We start from the raw sequence: 17,693 nt of genomic DNA, 5'->3' as shown, positions 1-17,693 counted from the left end.
ACTCTTCTCCTGAATCAGGAAATATTAAATTATAAAGCTAATAATCATAGATTTATAATAGTTGTTTTATAATAATAATCATATTGGATTACAACAAATGTGGTTCTTGGTTGTAATGACATTAGTTAGTCACAAAAACTGTAATTGGTTGCTACAAATGTAGCAGTTGGTCAAAAGGTTTTAGTCGGTTTATGCAATAATAATTATTATTCATAGTGTCGTAATTAGAAACTATATCAATAGTAGTTGGTTATAAATGTCTTAATTTTGCTACAAAGATAGTAGTTTGCATAAAAGCTATATTTGGTAGTTACAATATTGACGGTTGACCATAGAGACCGTAGTTGGAAGCAACAATAATAATTGTTAGCTGCAAATGTATTAGTTGGTTGTTACAAAGGCAGTAGTTGGTGAAACAAATCAAAATGTTATGAAGCGCTGTGATACATGCAAGTTTATGTTATATACAAGTAATATATAAAATCTAAGTATGCGTACCAATCCCACGAGGAATGAGTAAACTTCTAAAATCAGGAAAAGCTCTAGTATATTGATCGTAAGTCTAGCCCGAGTGACTCAAAATCAAGTGAATTTAAAATTTCTACTCCCAATTTTTGCAAATAGAAAAATCTCAGGCGAAATATACGACGTTGCCAAATGAGTGAGATTATCTCTTGATTTTGGACCTAAAATCCTATGGTTAACTAAGTGAAAAAATTAAAGATGACAATCAGGAACAAATCTTTTCCTTAGCTCTTAGTGGTGGAAATAAGAAAGTTTTAAAATCCGACATGTTTAGTTCCAAAAATCTAATGATTATCCTAGGATTCAATATTTATAAAAAAGATTGCACTAACCTAAGAGCAATATTCTTATTCCCCTAATTTAATGGGTTTTGACATAGTTGTTCCACTAAGATTTCTTTCAAAACTCAAAGATCACAATATGTCTTGACAAATCACCAGGACGGGTTGAAAAAAATGAAGATCAAAATGTTAAATTTTCACAAAGTCAAAGTTTCCTATTAGTCACAAAAACAAAAAAAATAAAACCCTAGATCTTTTAAATGAAAGGAGAAATGCAAATTAGTGGCTATAGATGCTTTGAAATAACACAACATATTTTATTAATCGAAACAAACATTATATAAAATTTTAAAATGAAAAGCCAGAAAGAGTACACCCTTGTAGTGTTTCTCCTATTTTCCACTCCTCTTGCAAACTAAGGATTACCAAAACAACAGAAGCATTCTTCTGAATTATCCCTGCAATTTTCTCTCACATTGACCGTCGCAATCTATTAGACCCTCGTACTCACACTTACAAAGTTTTTCACTCTGAGAGAGATATCACACAAGAGCGCATGAGAGAGCCCCCTTAGACTGCAAAATCTCACTCTTAAGCCCTTCAATGTCACGTGTGGTTGTCACATACAATGGAATAGTCCTAACTCCCAGAGTCGTTAGCTGGTGCTAGAGTTCTTCCGTGGAGCACTGAAGTCTCTCCATCTCTGTTTGTGTTGTTTGACACACTCCTTGAAGGCGCCTAAGGGCCATATAGTGGTGACAAGGTTTTGGTTGCTCGGTTGGCTGGGCCTTGAGTGTGGCACCTTGGCACCACTCCCTCGATTATGTGCACCTATGAGTAGTGTAAGAGGCACATAGGCCCCATTTGGGTGGCGCCAAGGTACTTTTGGAATAGAATTATGGTACCTCATTATATTAGTTCTTATGCATTCTTAAGCACTTGATAAAACTGTAGCCTATAATTACACCTAAAAAAATTGGAGACATAAATATGATACAAAGTGTGTGAAAATTTTAATAACATATAGAAATATATGTTGCACATTTTACTCATATCAAATTTCCCCAAATGTAAATATTACTTGCCCTCAAGTAATTTAAAAATAAAAAATTAGAATTCAATAGAATTTAAGAAAGATAATAAATAAATAATTTCAATGATTTTTAAAAGTTTAGTATTTATTTAAATTAAAGTTCATAGGTTACTCCACGTAGGTAGGATTTTCATAGTCACCCCATAATATTCTGATTTAACTCCCACTAATACTAAATCTATACAATTCTTCTCAATTCCTCATTGAGGTCTAAATTTCATGAAATTAATACTTCACACATGAAATTTAGTTAGCTATACACTTAAAAATACTAATTCTTTTATTATCATGTTAAATACAAAATTTCATGGTTAAGTCAATGGAGCTTTAATGTTTTGACTTGTTAGAAAGTTTTATGAGTATCGATTTTTTATATGAGCTTAACCTCAAGTTTCTCCTCTTAAATTCAAGAAATTCTTGTCACTTAAAACATGGATTTTTTTTTAATTTTATTTTTCCCTTTTTTTTCATTGAAGATTATTATATCTTTTTAAGCTTATTTTAATGACTTTGAATACCGACCCTATTTTAAAGTCAAATTTTAAGTTACATCTTAACTTCTCTTAAAAAATATAATTCAACCAATACTAATTAAAAATTAAATTATTTAAGTGAGTAGTGACTATATTTAAAGTGTTGAGATGTTAATTTTATAAATATTCATTGCTCACTTAAGAATTTATGAAAAATTACATAGGTTAGTATTACTAACATTATAGATCAAGTATTAGTGTGTTACTAATCTTATTCACACTCTTCATAACCCTTGTCACTCTAGTTAAAGATTACTAACTATTAAACTTCAGGTCTACTCTTATTTGTGACCACTCTTTTTATTTGAGAAAATTCTAATGTTACATTTTTTACTTTAACTTGAAGGGCAATATTAACTCATATAACTCTCCTTCAAACTTATGATATACATACAACAACAACAACAAAAATAACAACAGTCCTTCATCCCACTAAGTCGGGTTTGCTACATGAATCCTTTTTCTCTATTGTGTTATGTTAAGTGTCATATTTTCATTAAATTCTAATAGACTAAGATTAGTTTTTATACAACATGCTCAAGTCTTTTTAGGTCTACCTCTGCCTTTCTTAACATAAGTCAAATTTAAAACATCTACTCTCCTGACAGGATCACCAAATGGTTGACGTTTAATGTGACCACACCATCTAAGAAAACTCTCTCAAATCTTGTCTTCCACTAGAGCTACACCAACCATTTCACAGATATATTCATTTATCATTTTGTCTCTAAGGTTCAAGCCACTCATCCACCTAAGCATTCTCTTCTTAGCAATACTAAACTTTAGTTTATGTTTCTCTTTTATAGGGAAACATTATGTGCCATAAATCATTACAGGTTTGTCTTGCAACAATCTTATACATTTCCTTTCAGTCTAAGTGGTATTTTTCTATCACACAACAGGTCTGATACATTCCTCCACTTCAACAAACCAACTTGAATTCTTCTAATAACATCCCCATTTATATCATCACCACTTTGAACAATAGACCCAAAATATCTAAAATGTTCACACATTTTAATGACTTGATCACCCATAGGTAAAACTCTACCACTAGAGCTACTACCACTAAAATTACATTCAATGTATGTACTTTTATCTCTACTCAAGCGAAGGCCTTTAGACTCCAATGCACACCTCCATAATTCATGTTTTGTCTGAACTCTTTGTCTAGTCTTATCCACAAGAAGGATATCATCAGCGAAAGACATACACCAAGGTACATCCTATTGTAAATGTCCAGTAAGAGCATACATAACGAAAGCAAAATGATATGGGCTTAAAGTTGATCCCTGATGTAATCAAACTGAAATAAGAAAATACTTTGTTAATTCTCCTTGTGTTTGAACACAAGTAACAACTCTAGGTCATATACATATCCTTAATGATTAAGGAGCACCTTTCCTCTCTAGAACTCTTCAAAGGACTTCTCTTTGAACCTTTTAGCAAGTTTTTCTAAATGAGTAAAAATCATTTGTAGAACCTCCTTATTCTATCTGTACTTCTCCATAAAATCTCTCAATAAATGTATAACTGCCATAGTAGTTCTGTCCGACTTAAATTCAAACTGTTTATATTGATTATGAAAAATCTTTGTAATACATCTTAACCTATGTTCAATTACCCTCTCCCATTATTTTAAAGTTGACACATCAACTTAATTTCTCTATAATTTGCACACTCTTATGCATCCCCTTTATTCTTAGAAATAGGGACCATTATACTCTTCCTCCACTCCTTAGCCATCTTTTTAGTTTCAAAATATTATTTAAGAGAGGTTATTAAGCCAAGAAACTCGCAAATATCTTAATGTTTCCACACTTCAATCAGAATATCATCAAGTTTTACCGAGTTTCCATAATTTGTTCTCTTTAAAGCCTCATCAACTTCTTTTTTACTAATGCAATGGTAAAAATAAAATATTTTATTATTATTAATGAAATTAAGATCACTAAGTTTGATTTTATTTTCCAAAAAATCATTGAAAATTTTATCGAAACGACTTACCAATCTATTTTGAATATCTTCCTCTCAGAAAAATACATTTTTATTTTCTTCTTTAATGCACTTTACTTGAATTAAATCTTTACTTTTATTTTCTCTTTGTTTGGATGATTTATACATATATTTTCCACCTTCTTTAGTTTTTAATCTATAAAGAATATTAAAAGCAAAAATTAAAAGCAAATTTTTTATTGTCACACATTATTCTCTTAGACTCCCTACTGGCTACATTATATTTTCCAAGTTCTATAAGCTTTTATATTTAAACCAACTTTTATAGCACAACTTCTTATATTTTATCTTTTCTTGCACATTATTATTCCACTACCAGCTATTTTTATTTATAAAAACTTTGTTTTTGATTCTCAAAATACATCTTTTCCCACTTATTTAATATTGTTTGTTACTTTATCCCACATAGAATTTATTTTTTCTTGAACAATTCCAAATCTTTAAATATTGAAGTTTACTCATAAAAATAATTTTATTTATGTTTTTTAGGTGTCCCCATTTAATTCTATGACAATGATTCTTTGTATTCTTTATCTTACAACTCTTCATCTTAGAATATAAAATTAATAATTGATGTTGTGTACTTAATTTTTCACTTAGAATGACCTTATAATCTTTACACTCTCGACAATCAATTTTTCTCATAAGTCTCATAAGAAAATAATCAATTTATGTTTTATTAGTTCCATTCTTATAAGTAATAATATACTCATATATGTTCTTAAATAAAGTATTAACAATAACATAATCATATGGTAAACAAAATCTAATATAGTTCTACCTTCTTCATTAATCACTCCAAAATTGTAGCCATCATGAATATGTCTAAAATCTTTCACCACTTCACCAACATGATCATTAAATCTCCTACAATAAAAATTATTTCTTCATGAGGTATCATTTATATTATTTCTTCTATATCATTCCAAAATTTTTCTTTTGAACCTTTATCAAACCCTACTTGAGGAACATATGTACTTGTAACATTAAAAATCCTAGTATCAAAAATAATCTTTAAGGTTATGAGTCTATCTCATTTTGTTACTTTTTACAATATTATCTTTCGAACTCTTATTTATAATTACGCCTACATCATTTCTAACGTGATTCCTACCTGGATAGCAAAGTTTAAAACCTACTCTACCAATCTTCTTAGCCTTTTCTCCAACCCATTTAGCTTCTTAAATCTATAAGATATTTATTTTTCTATAAACCATAATATCGACAAATTTCATTAATTAGAAGTAACAAATATGAAATATAAATCATCCGAGATTTTGGGAATATTGAAAAGAGAATAAATTATGAATGAATTAAAATCTACATGCTTACCCACACAAAGACATATTCATCATTATTTTCTTTAAATTTTCATATTCCAACACCACTAGAATTAGTGCTACCCTAGTCTCATAGTAAAACCTCTTCCAACCTTTATTAGTTATAACATCATAAACTCTTCTCAAATGGAGCAAAATTCATCTTTGAAATCAATTTTTTTTATGCTAAAAATTCATGGTATCTAGTAATAGCTTCAAGGCTCAAAAACCTCCTAGAATCCATAGATGGTGGTTTTCCAGCACCCCTCCTCCCCTTCCCCTTGATCTTAGGTGTAATTTCAAGTAAAAATAGAAAAGAGGAATTGAGAAGATGAAGAGAGATGAAAAATAATCAAAATTAGCGAATAAATATTTCTCTAAACCCAAGCAATCATCTTTTACCTTAACCCCCTAAATTCTCTAAGATTAGGCTAGAAGAGAGAGATTTGAGAGAAAATAAAATGTGCATAATAGTTCTTACTCATGTAAAAGAGAAGATCATGATCTAGGAATTATGTGAGGTGGTTGAGAGAGAGGAAAGATCCACACTTTGGTTTGAGAAGGATGAATGAAAATCAATCTTTGTATGGAGAGGAGTGCTTAAGATATGGCTAAGGCTAGAATGGTGTGGACGAGAACCTATCATGAAATGAGAGTGTTGTTTCTAGCTAGTAGCAAATGAGTGGAAAGTAAGAAATGTGTGGTGGGTAGGAAAGGGGTGTTAAGTAGAAATGGTGAGATTCTAATACATCAACAAACATGGCACTACAATGCCAACATGACAACTATGTACCATATATGTGGCACAAATGTTCAAGTCTCTCAGTTTGAATAGTGAGTGCTACATGAAACAAGGTATACACATGCCACAAAGTGTTGTAAACACACTGAAATGACTCCCCTATAACATTGTGCTATGTGCCATTAGCAATACCAATGCACCACTAGAGGCACCAAAGTGTTAAGTACATTATAAGTAATATTGAGGATGCCTTGTAAGACCAAATACTAGTATCAAGCAACCAAAATGTTTAAACTCTGAACTCTCAACATGCACAAACAAGATCAAATAACAACTAAAATCTTATCACACAACATAAATACATGTTGAAATCATCAAGCAAGCACTAAATCAATTCATACAAAAGATAATTTTTGGGTTGCCACCCAAGTAATGCTTGGTTTTATGTCCCCAGCTAGATAATATCAGATTTTAGTGTTGGCATCAATTTTTGATGTCATGAGTGTAGGGTGTCCACCTACATAACTCGGAATAGCTTACGGCCTGTCCGTAGCCATCCGATAGTTTATACACCCACCCAGGACCTTTCGACACATGTTGAGGGGCTCATAGTCAGGGTCATTCTGCTAGGTTTTGGATTTCGCTTATGCGAAGGCCGGTTGACATTTGGCAGGTCAGACGACTTCGATCGGGTTGACATATATTAATCATCGTGTCACACGCGAAATTGACTTAAATTGACCCAATCATCAGTGAAGTCGCCCAGATGACCCTGAACGATGAAACGGGCCACGTGAGTGCGTCGATTTAACCTAGGGATGACGTTTATTTTGCTACAACTTCGCGGGCGGGCTTAAAATGCATAAATTATTATTTTAGCCCGATTGTCTAAAAAGGTAGCCCGAACGACTCCGAATGACGAAATGGATTGCGCCAGCACGTCTGAAACATCGAGTTTACTTAGGGAGGACCTTCATTTCAAAATGACAGCGCGTCTAGGATTAAAATGCTCAGGGCGGTGATTATTAAATTAATAATAATTATTATTTTTATTATTATAATAATATTATTATATTATTATATAAAACTATCGCTCACTCTCCCTCTCTCCCCTATTCTCACGCGAATCCTAGCCGACCTCACCATCGACCTCGCCGACGACACTCCCTCCAACCGGCCATCACCCCAGCCGTCCTCTCCCTTCTCGTCGGCGAAAATTGGCGCCGCCTCCACTGGAAGACCATCAACCGCCTCCTCCTCTCGGCCAGCCGCCTTGCGACCCCATTGTCTCGCCGGCCTACTCCAGCCCCGGCGCCTTACTATCACCAGTCTGAGATCTCCTTCGTCGGCCTCCTTTCTCGGTCGGAGCCTCCATTTGCCGGCCTCCTTCTTTGGCCGAGCCCTTCCCTTGGCTTTCCCTCTCACCGACAAAGCCTCCTTCGATGTGCAGACCTCTTGTCGGCGCTGCACTGCCCACCTTCATCTCCTTGCAAGCAGAAAACAGGGGGGAGGTGAAACCCTTTCCCTCACATTTTTCCATTGCGTGCTGCCGGTGAGCTAGCTCATCCACCTTGTTGGCTCTCATTCCCATGCGGTCGAAACTTCGCCGGAGTGTCCTACCATCGACGGACAGCGACGGTACATCGGCTTGAAGAGGCGTGGACGTCTTTTCCGTTGCGAGGAAAGCTTCACCTATTTCACCATCGTCGAGCGATCCTCTCTCATGAAGGTACCTTTTTTTGGGTCGCATATATTTTATATGCTAAATTATTTATTTTTGCTACTTCACATACCTCACTAACTCCTGCCATCATTGGTTCTTTTTGTTATCATGTGCACGTTCTATGAGGCACACTGAAGCATGAATCGGACGTCGGCGAGCTTGGAGCAAGCAAAGAAAACGCATCTTCAACCGTCACCGTGGTGAGATTCCCTACCTCCTAGCCAGCATTAAGAATAAAGGAGTCTAGGCGTGTGGCTTCGATCGCCCACACATGGTGCGTGCGCCGGCACGGGTCGACACGACGACGTGCCTGCGTGATGGATCAGTGGATTTCCTAGAGCTAGCCTTTAGGTTAGGATTTCTCGTGCGTAGCCAACACCCTCTGTAGAGCCGAGTGTTTCCCCTTTGTTGTGAGCCTTAGCACAAGTTCTGATGAGTCGGAGTCCCTCACTCCCCTTGCTTTGGATTCCTCAGCTTTACTTGGAGAAGTTGGGAGGTCAGACTTGGCAAAGTGAGAGAAGCTTTGTAGCTGGCTCACTTTGCAAAGTCTGGAGGAGTTCACAAAATAGGAAAAAGCTTTGTAGCTATCCTATTTCGCGATGCCGTGGAAAGTTTCCCCCTCAGAGATCCGGGGAGAAACTCTTCACATTTCCTCACCAGAGCAAGAAGCGGCGGTGCCGCACATCTAAGGGTCTAAACCTTAGGTTTCCCATGTGAGGTCGTAAGTACGAGTGTGACTCGCTATCATATGTGGTCATCTGCACCTCATTGTTTGCATGTGCATGTCTTGCATGTTACATATTGTATGTCATATATCGCACCAGCATTTGTATTGACACTTTACACCTTGCATTTGCACGTTGCACTTGAACTTGCAGCTTGTATCTTGCATTTGCACTTGCACCGACATCACTTTTTCCTTGATCGGTCGTCCCGAACCGATCGACACTACTTGTGCCTCAACCGGTCGTCTTGGACAGGTCGACATCACTTGTACCTCAGTTGGTCATCCCGAACCGGTCGACTGATCACTTTGTTTCGACCGGCCACCACGACCTGGTCGACCAACCACTTGAACGACTGCATGTTATGTGTGTATATATGCATGATTGTTTGCATGTTCACCTACTTTTTTGAATCTTCGGGTCACTGCCTCCACAATACACCCATTTCTTTGAGCCACTGCCGCCACGACATGTCTGTCTCCTCCGGTCACTGCCGCCTCGGCACACCTTCGGGCCACTGCACCATGACACGCCCATCACTTTTGGTCACTGCCATCTCAGCACACCTTCTTCGGGCTGCTGCCTCCAAGACACGCCCACCCCTCATATCACTACCGCTACAACACACCCATTTGTTCGGGTCGTTTCCTACGCAGTATGCCCTCATGAGTCACTGACCCTCGACACACTCATCACTTATATAACATGATTGTCTGCAATTGCATTTGCATGTTTGCATGGATAGCGAGCTAGACTCGTTAAGAGAGTGAATCTGTGTCGGTCGTGATGCCTTAACAAGCATTGCTTGTTGGGTTGATCCCGGTGAGCAATACGAGTTAAGTCATCAGGATTGACACCAGTATGACTGTGTTAAAGATCTAATACATCTAACTCGTGTCACCACTCTTCGTGACACCCTTTAGATCCTTCGAATCTTTAGGATGTGGTCGGTATGGCGACCCCGTCAAAGTCATACTATACCCATATCTACCCGCTTTAGGATGTGGTCGGTATGGCGACCCCGTCAAAGTCATACTATACCCATATCTACCTGACACTTAGATACCAGGTTGACGCACTTTTCGTTAGATGGCGTGCTAGGCGAAGATTTAGGGTGCTTAGGTAGTCTTTTTGATGTCAAGCTATTATTCTCTGTTGGATTGGTTGCCCTTGCCAGATATCTTTCTTTTGCATCATACTTGTGGTGTGACTGCATGCTGCATATGTATGATAGTGTGTTAGGGCATTCTTCTGCAGGGAGCCATGCTTATTTATATGCACACACATAAGTACCACTATGGGAAGAGCAAGTAATGATTTTTGACCCTTTTGCTTGTAGGTGTTATTAGCTCCCCCACTTTTAAGGCAACTCATGACACATTATTTACATGTAGCTTTCCCGCTGACACTTATTTTCATGTAGGATTGAGTTTTTTTCTTTTTCCTATGTACTTTTAGAGTCTAAGAGAGTCCTGTAGCAGAAATAAGATACGAACACAGTTTTCAAGGCGTTTGGCACGAAAACCATGTGGAGGGAACCAGGAGCAGATGCTCGTGCCCTGTATCTTAATTCTGCATTTTATATTGATCTGTATAATTAGGGTCGGACATGTATATGTGGAGTCCAACCACCTTTTTTTTTTCTGGGATATGTTGCCGACCCCCCGACATCTACCTGTTTATTATTTTTTTATTTAGCTTATTTTGTTTTTCGCATCATGTTGCATGTCTGCACTTGTATGTGTTTTCCTTGTTTATTTTTATGGTTTATCTGGGATTTCATGATGCAAGATATGCTCATTAGGACTTAAACTCCTAATTTTCTAAAAAAATCTTAAATAAAATATTCAAGATAATTAAAATTTAGGATTAAAATATTCAGGATTTAAAAATTACAACTTTTACTTTCTTTGTATATATTACTAAGGCCTCCACAATACTTAAGGACCGTTCTAGATAACTGCATCATATTTGCATGTCCCGAGGAGGATCCCCCTAGCTTCTTCAACTTGACTAGCTCAGCATACCTTTATATAGGTGGTTGTCTAGTGCGCCTAGGGTGTTAGAAGGCTCCCCGACCCAGACGGGGTGTAAGTCCTTTTGCTTGAAGTGTTTTCAGCTTTGTAGTTGAACCTCCTCTTCTTTTCTTTACGGAGGCATCCTTGCCACTGACAGGTATAAGTTTCATCTCTTAGAGCTCCAGCTTATAGTCATAGGATAAAGTTTCCTTCCTTTGACCTTAGGGCTACCGAGGTTCTCATAGAGAACGCAATTCACGGATTGCTGACCAGGGATCCCAGGATGTGTTGGGTCGACTACCTTCACGACTAGGTAAACTTAGGGTTCTAATAGTTGTGGATGACAGGTCCATGGTACCCTGACCCAGTTACCTCTATCCCCAATTACCTCTACCTTTTAGGATCACTCTGCCTTCCTTCTTGTTGAGCTCTGTCGCTCCTTGACTTCGTTAATATCACCTTGACGATCTATCGCTCATTTGGGATACGACGATTTGTCCTCTGCCCTTTGGCCCGGACGTGCTTTAACGTGTTGGGATATCCCCGTCAAGATGATTTAGGTTATTTTGTGGACCCCGCGAGTGATTAGCCGCTACCCATTTCGGATTTGAGAAACTTACTTTCTGCACGATGACTTAGCGAGAGCTTCGAAGCATCATGACATTCCCACATGGAATAACATTCCTTTAAATACCTATTACATCAGGTTCATGATAATATAAGTGAAACATCTTTTATCAAGAATATTCTTGGATACCCCCTAAGATGTAATTAACCAAGTGGGATGCGTCCCCCCTTGGGAGTGCTCTTGACCCCAGAACAGACAGATATACCTAGCTCTCTGATTATGGGTAGTCTACGTAGGTATTCTTTCACAGATATCGGTTTAAGGTGCTTTCGCCCGATCTTGTTTGGGAAAATACTCTTAATCTATCCTTGCGAGGTTTACTGCACGTAGACTCCTTATGTTTTGTGTTTTCTCTTGTTTGTTGTTTTGTCGTGTGTTCCTTTTTATTCGGTTCCTCTCCTCATCGAATCACTGATCTTATTAAGGAGGGAGATTTATTCAAATAAGAGAAGTATATGACGATCGACATGCTGGTGACTCCTTCTAAAATAAAAGAGAGAAAAACAAATGAAAACATTTACTAATTGGACTTACCGAAGGGCAAGGTTTCTCTGAGGCCAATCTTATCACTTCCTAGTTATACTATGATCATTAACCTTCAACACCAAGGAAATTATTTTATCTTTGACATCAAAAACTCCAAATGAATACACCTTTTCTACAGTGAACAGGTCAGACCACCCGGGTTTTAGTTTTCCTGAAAATAATTTTAATTTTGAATTATATAATAAAACCTCTTATCCAGGTTTGAAATTCTTTATCATAAGCTTTTGAATATGTCATTTCCATATTTGCTCTTTATAGATCCTAACTTTCTCATAAACTTCTAATATAATCTCCTCTAATTCATTCAACTGAAATAATCTTTTTTTATTGAATCTTTAAGATTATAATTTAATTCCTTAACTTCTCAACAGGCTTTATATTTTAACTCAACTGACAAGTGACAAACTTTTTTATCTTATATAGGTACATTCCTATGGGTGTCTTGTAAGTTATCTTATGGGCTCATAAATCTTCATCTAGTTAGAGTGACCAATCCTTCCGACTTGGATTAATAGCGTCTTCTAAAATTCTCTTGACTGTCCTACTGAACAATTATGCTAATTCACTAGTTTGAGAATTGTAAGCAGTAAAAATCTTATGTTTATTTAAATATTTAGCCTATAGTATCTCAATACTTTTATTCTAGAAACAACTTCCACCATCACTGATTATAATCATAGGATTTCTAAATCTACCAATATTATTTTTCTATAAAAATTTTTGAACATTTTGTGAATCACATTTAGGTAAAACTACTAGTTAAATCTATTTAGAGACATAATCTACTACTATCAGAATATAATTATCATCTAAGGAAAGCGTAAAAGGCCCCTTGAAATCTATTATCCAAACAAAAAAAATTCTTACGTCTGAAAGATAATTAAAGGGCATCTCATCTCTTCATATAATATTGTCACTCCTTCGACACTTTTCACATTTCTTAATATATACATTAACATTCTTGAATTAGGTAGACCAATAAACCTTATAATTAAATCTTAAAGGATGTTCTAAATCCTCTAAAATATCCTCCAAATTCAGAACCATGAAAGACTTTAATAATTTCTTCTATTTCATCTAGTGAGATACACCTCTTAATAATCTGATCTTTTATTTTTTGAATAAGTATGACTCATCCCAAAAATAAAATATGACATCATAAATAAACATCTTTTGGTTGTATGGCATATCAAAAGTTATAGCATCATTAACAATATAGTTCACTACGTTAGCATATTAAGAAGTATTTTTTTTTTCAGAAATGACAAAAAATTGTTCATCTAGAAAGTTCTCATTTATGTCATCAAGAAAGTTAGAATAGTTTTCCTGCTCTAACCAGGACAAGTGATCTGCTACTTGGTTTTTCAGTGTCTTCTCTATCCACTATATTTGTACCAAATTTTTTAAATAAAAGTATCCAACGGAGCAATTAGGGCATGGTATTCTTCTTAGTTATAAGGTAATTAATATCATTGTGGTCAACATGAACTTTAATTTTAGTGTCTATCAAGTATGGCCTAAACTTGTCAAATATATCACAAAAAAATCTCATCTCTTCGCTGGTCCAACATTGCCCCTACAACATAATCAGTAGCGTCGCACATTAGTTCAAATAACTTTTTTTCTAATTTGGTGCAACAATAACTAATGAAATGACTAATTCTTCGTTTAAACACTCTGATAGGTTGTTAGGAATTTTTTATCAAACTCAAAAGATACTTCATTCTTTAATAAATGACACAAAAATTTGAATATCTTAGTAAAACCTTGAATAAATTTACAATAGAATCTCTTGTGCCTAAAAAAAGTCTTAATCCCTCTAAGAGATGTGAGTAGATGTAGTTTTTTTTATAACTTTTATCGTAGCTTGATCTATATCCATCTCTTTCTTTGATAACTTATGCTCAAGTACAATCCCTTCATAAAACCATATGTTAACATTTCTCCTAATTCAATACTAGATCAGTCTCTTCACATATTTGTAAAACCTTTTGTTAAGTGCATAAAACAATCATTAAATATATTTCCAAATAAAAATAAAACATCCTCAAAAATCTTTTATCCTGTTTTCTATTACAATTTTATATATTGTTTAGAATTTCATTCCAAACATTTCTATAAAATTTCAAGATTTTTAGAGGTCTTCTGGTGTTATTATGAATTTTTAACCAAAAAAATCATTAAAATTCATAAAATTCAAATAAATCAATAAAACTTTAAAAAATCATAAAATCTTTTTCAAGAACACTTTTGAACTCAATAACAACCTATAGATATAATGTAAAGTTAATTTGAGAACATTTAAGTCAAAATATACAAAACATTTAAAATTTTAAAAATGAAACCATTTTAAATCATAAAAATTCACAAAATGTGTGTGTGTGTGTGTGTGTGTGTGTGTGATTTGCATATATAAGGCATTTAACCAAATAATAAAATAAAATCCATAAGAATTTTTAAAAAAAACAAAAAGCATAAAAATTTAAAATGAAGTTTTCATTTGGTAAACTTGAACAAAAATAATAAAAATTTGCAATTTGAACAATAAAGCCTAGTCTAGCTCCCCTCACTTTTTGCTCTCACTATCTTTAGAATCCCTTTATGACACTGACCATAGTTTTAAGATTAGGTCAAGGTGTGGTCGTTGTGTTTTGTCGTGTTTGTATTGTTTGCTCGTTTGAAATATTTGGTTATGATAGGCTTTCCTCTCAAGACTGGATGCTTAAGATGATCATATAGTTTTTTTATGAGCTATGAATTTTCATTACATGCTATAATTTGTTAAGTTTGTTTTGTAGAGGCTACAGTAAGCTTGAAGCATGCAAACTCTATTTTGCATAGCATTGTAGCAAATCAAGGCTACTGTTGTAAACATACGTTTACTTTGTTGCATAATATATTTTTTAGAGTTAGGATGTCTATCATAGTTAGTCAATTACTGGCATTCGAACTACCCGAAAGAGATTGAACAAACTAAAGGAAAAACATCAAGGATTAACTTCAACTAGATCATCAATAATATTCAGATGACATAGTTGACTGATGAGTTTGTAGTAGGTCAAGTATTGATTACTCTTTTGTTGTTCTATTTTTTTGTTGTGTTTGTGCTCGATGGGTCTGCCCAAATTTCAGGTCGTTGTATTGGTAGCTTATTAAGGACTTAATTTTCTACCCAAATTAAATAATTTTAACTAATTTTTTTTAAAATTAAGAAATTCATAAACAAAACTAAAATAAATAAAACATTGCATTTACACCTTAGAACATTATGCATTTAAAACAATAACCTTGCAATCAAATAAAAACGAGTGTAAATTTCTTTTCGATTTAGAAACATCCACAAAAAAGATCATTTTAGATATATGTAGTCATATTGGTTATATTCCTTAACTTCAGGCCCTCACTCATTGCACGAAAAGAGATGATTTATCTTTTGAGGATCACCACTTTATACATATTGGTTATATTCCTTAACTTCAGACCCTCACTCATTGCACGAAAAGAGATGATTTATCTTTTGAGGATGACTACTTTATAGAGCGAGTCAGCCTCAGCATACTGACTGGTCTTCTAAATAATAAAAATTCTAACCATTCAACATGAGGGACATGCATACCTATACACAACTTATTTTATCACTATAAAATAAGAGTTAAAAAGTATAATAAAACATTTGAGTGCGATGAGATATAAAAACTTTAAAATTTTAAATTACAAAAATAAATTCGCATGAGTCTTTGGACATTTTTGTGTGCCACTCATACTTAGGCATCTTGATTTCTATAATCAAGTTATAAGACCTACTTCCCTAATAAATAACAGACTATCATATCACTCATTTAATGAGACCGATCATGCATGATTTTACTATGGTTAGGTGATTTAGACGGCAACCCGTTCCAGATAGTGTTGTAAGTCCATTTTTCTGTTTATTTGTTGTATTTTTCTCTCCCTTTAGATTAGGTTTGGAGGCGTTGCTTCTTTCGGTGGAGCTCGCCTTTAGTGTGAGGATTCTGAGATTTTTCTTCTAGTTACGACAAAAATACTCACCTCTTAAGCTTTTGCACGATCATAAATCATGTGATATAAGTCTTAACATTCTAACAAATTGTCTATTGAAACATTAAATAAATCTTTTTCAAAATTAATAAAGTCAAATAATAGGATAATTTAGTTGTTGTTGAGTTTCTCAGTAGCTTCAATATCTCCTACTTTTTCTCTATTAGGTTCTATGAATAATTATTCCACTTTTGAACTTTCTCATTTGATATTCGTAACAATCAATCATAGAAACTTAAACATAGAAATTTCTTAAATACAAAATCACAAACCTAATTGAAAGTTTTCTTAAGATATTTTGTTTCCTAAGATGTAATTAACTATAGGGGTTTATTGTTATAAGAAGTTAGTAACCCACATTAATCTAAACTATATTTAATCTTTGGATTAAGTAGGGAAAAGATATGTTGGCCAAAATGCAGACCATGAAAATATCCAATATTTCTTTATTTAAATAAGTGAACTCATTGCAAAGTGATATTTTTATCTTTCGAAATGGTATATTACTTTTGCTATCATGTTTGATTATTTAAAAAATTAAAAATTTAAATTCCATCTTGTCTTTTATTTAAAAAAAAAAACCAACATGCTTTTTAGGAATTAGCAAAATAGATGAGAGGAGGGAGAGGGAGAGGGAGAGGGAGAGGGAGAGGGAGAGCTTGATTGGAAATGAAATGCTTGTATTGAAGATCTTCTTTACAAAACTGATACTTTCAGTGACTAATTACATTTAATTTCTTCTTTTTATGATGACCAAGATTATGATAAAAAGTTGAGTTTGGGCCTATCCCACCATAGATTCCTAGACTTAGGACTTTAATGTGCTGAAAGTCAACTTGTGATTGATTCGCTAGGATGCAGAGGAAACATCACTTTGCTTCGATCACTCGGCTTCGGATAGTTAACCGCAGACACTCAGCCTCGGGCATTCGACCTTGGTCACTCACCCTCTAGCACTCGACCTTGATGACTCAGCCTTAGGAACTTAACCTTGATCACTCAACTTCAGGCATTCGACCTTAATCACTCGACCTTGGCTTGGTTCCTTCTTCAGGATAGTTTCTGACAAGTGATAAGCTTTGAGTTGTTGGATACATAATAACATGAACCGTCCGATCAATGATGACACGAATATTAACTTTATGATTATACAATATATAACAACTAAATTTTAATTTTTACATTTATATCAATAGTTTTTATGTATTTACATTTCTAACAACTGAAATTTAATTTTTAAATTTATAGTATTTTACCTATGATTGTAAAGGTGTATTACTTTTTAAAGTAAATAATAAAAATATATTTTTATGTGATATCAATAATTTGAGTGCTCAAAATGTAAAAATAAAACTTTAGATATTTGTGGCATGCATTAAATGCTCCCAAAAAAATAATGAGCTCAAATAAAACAATATGTTCATTCATAGCTGTCCCTATTGAATAAAAGCATAATATAAACAGAAGATAAATTAATTTTTTTTT

Source organism: Phalaenopsis equestris, unplaced genomic scaffold (assembly GCF_001263595.1).
Source record: "Phalaenopsis equestris unplaced genomic scaffold, ASM126359v1 Scaffold000036, whole genome shotgun sequence".
Taxonomy (NCBI): domain Eukaryota; kingdom Viridiplantae; phylum Streptophyta; class Magnoliopsida; order Asparagales; family Orchidaceae; genus Phalaenopsis; species Phalaenopsis equestris.
This window is presented reverse-complemented; position numbering follows the sequence as displayed.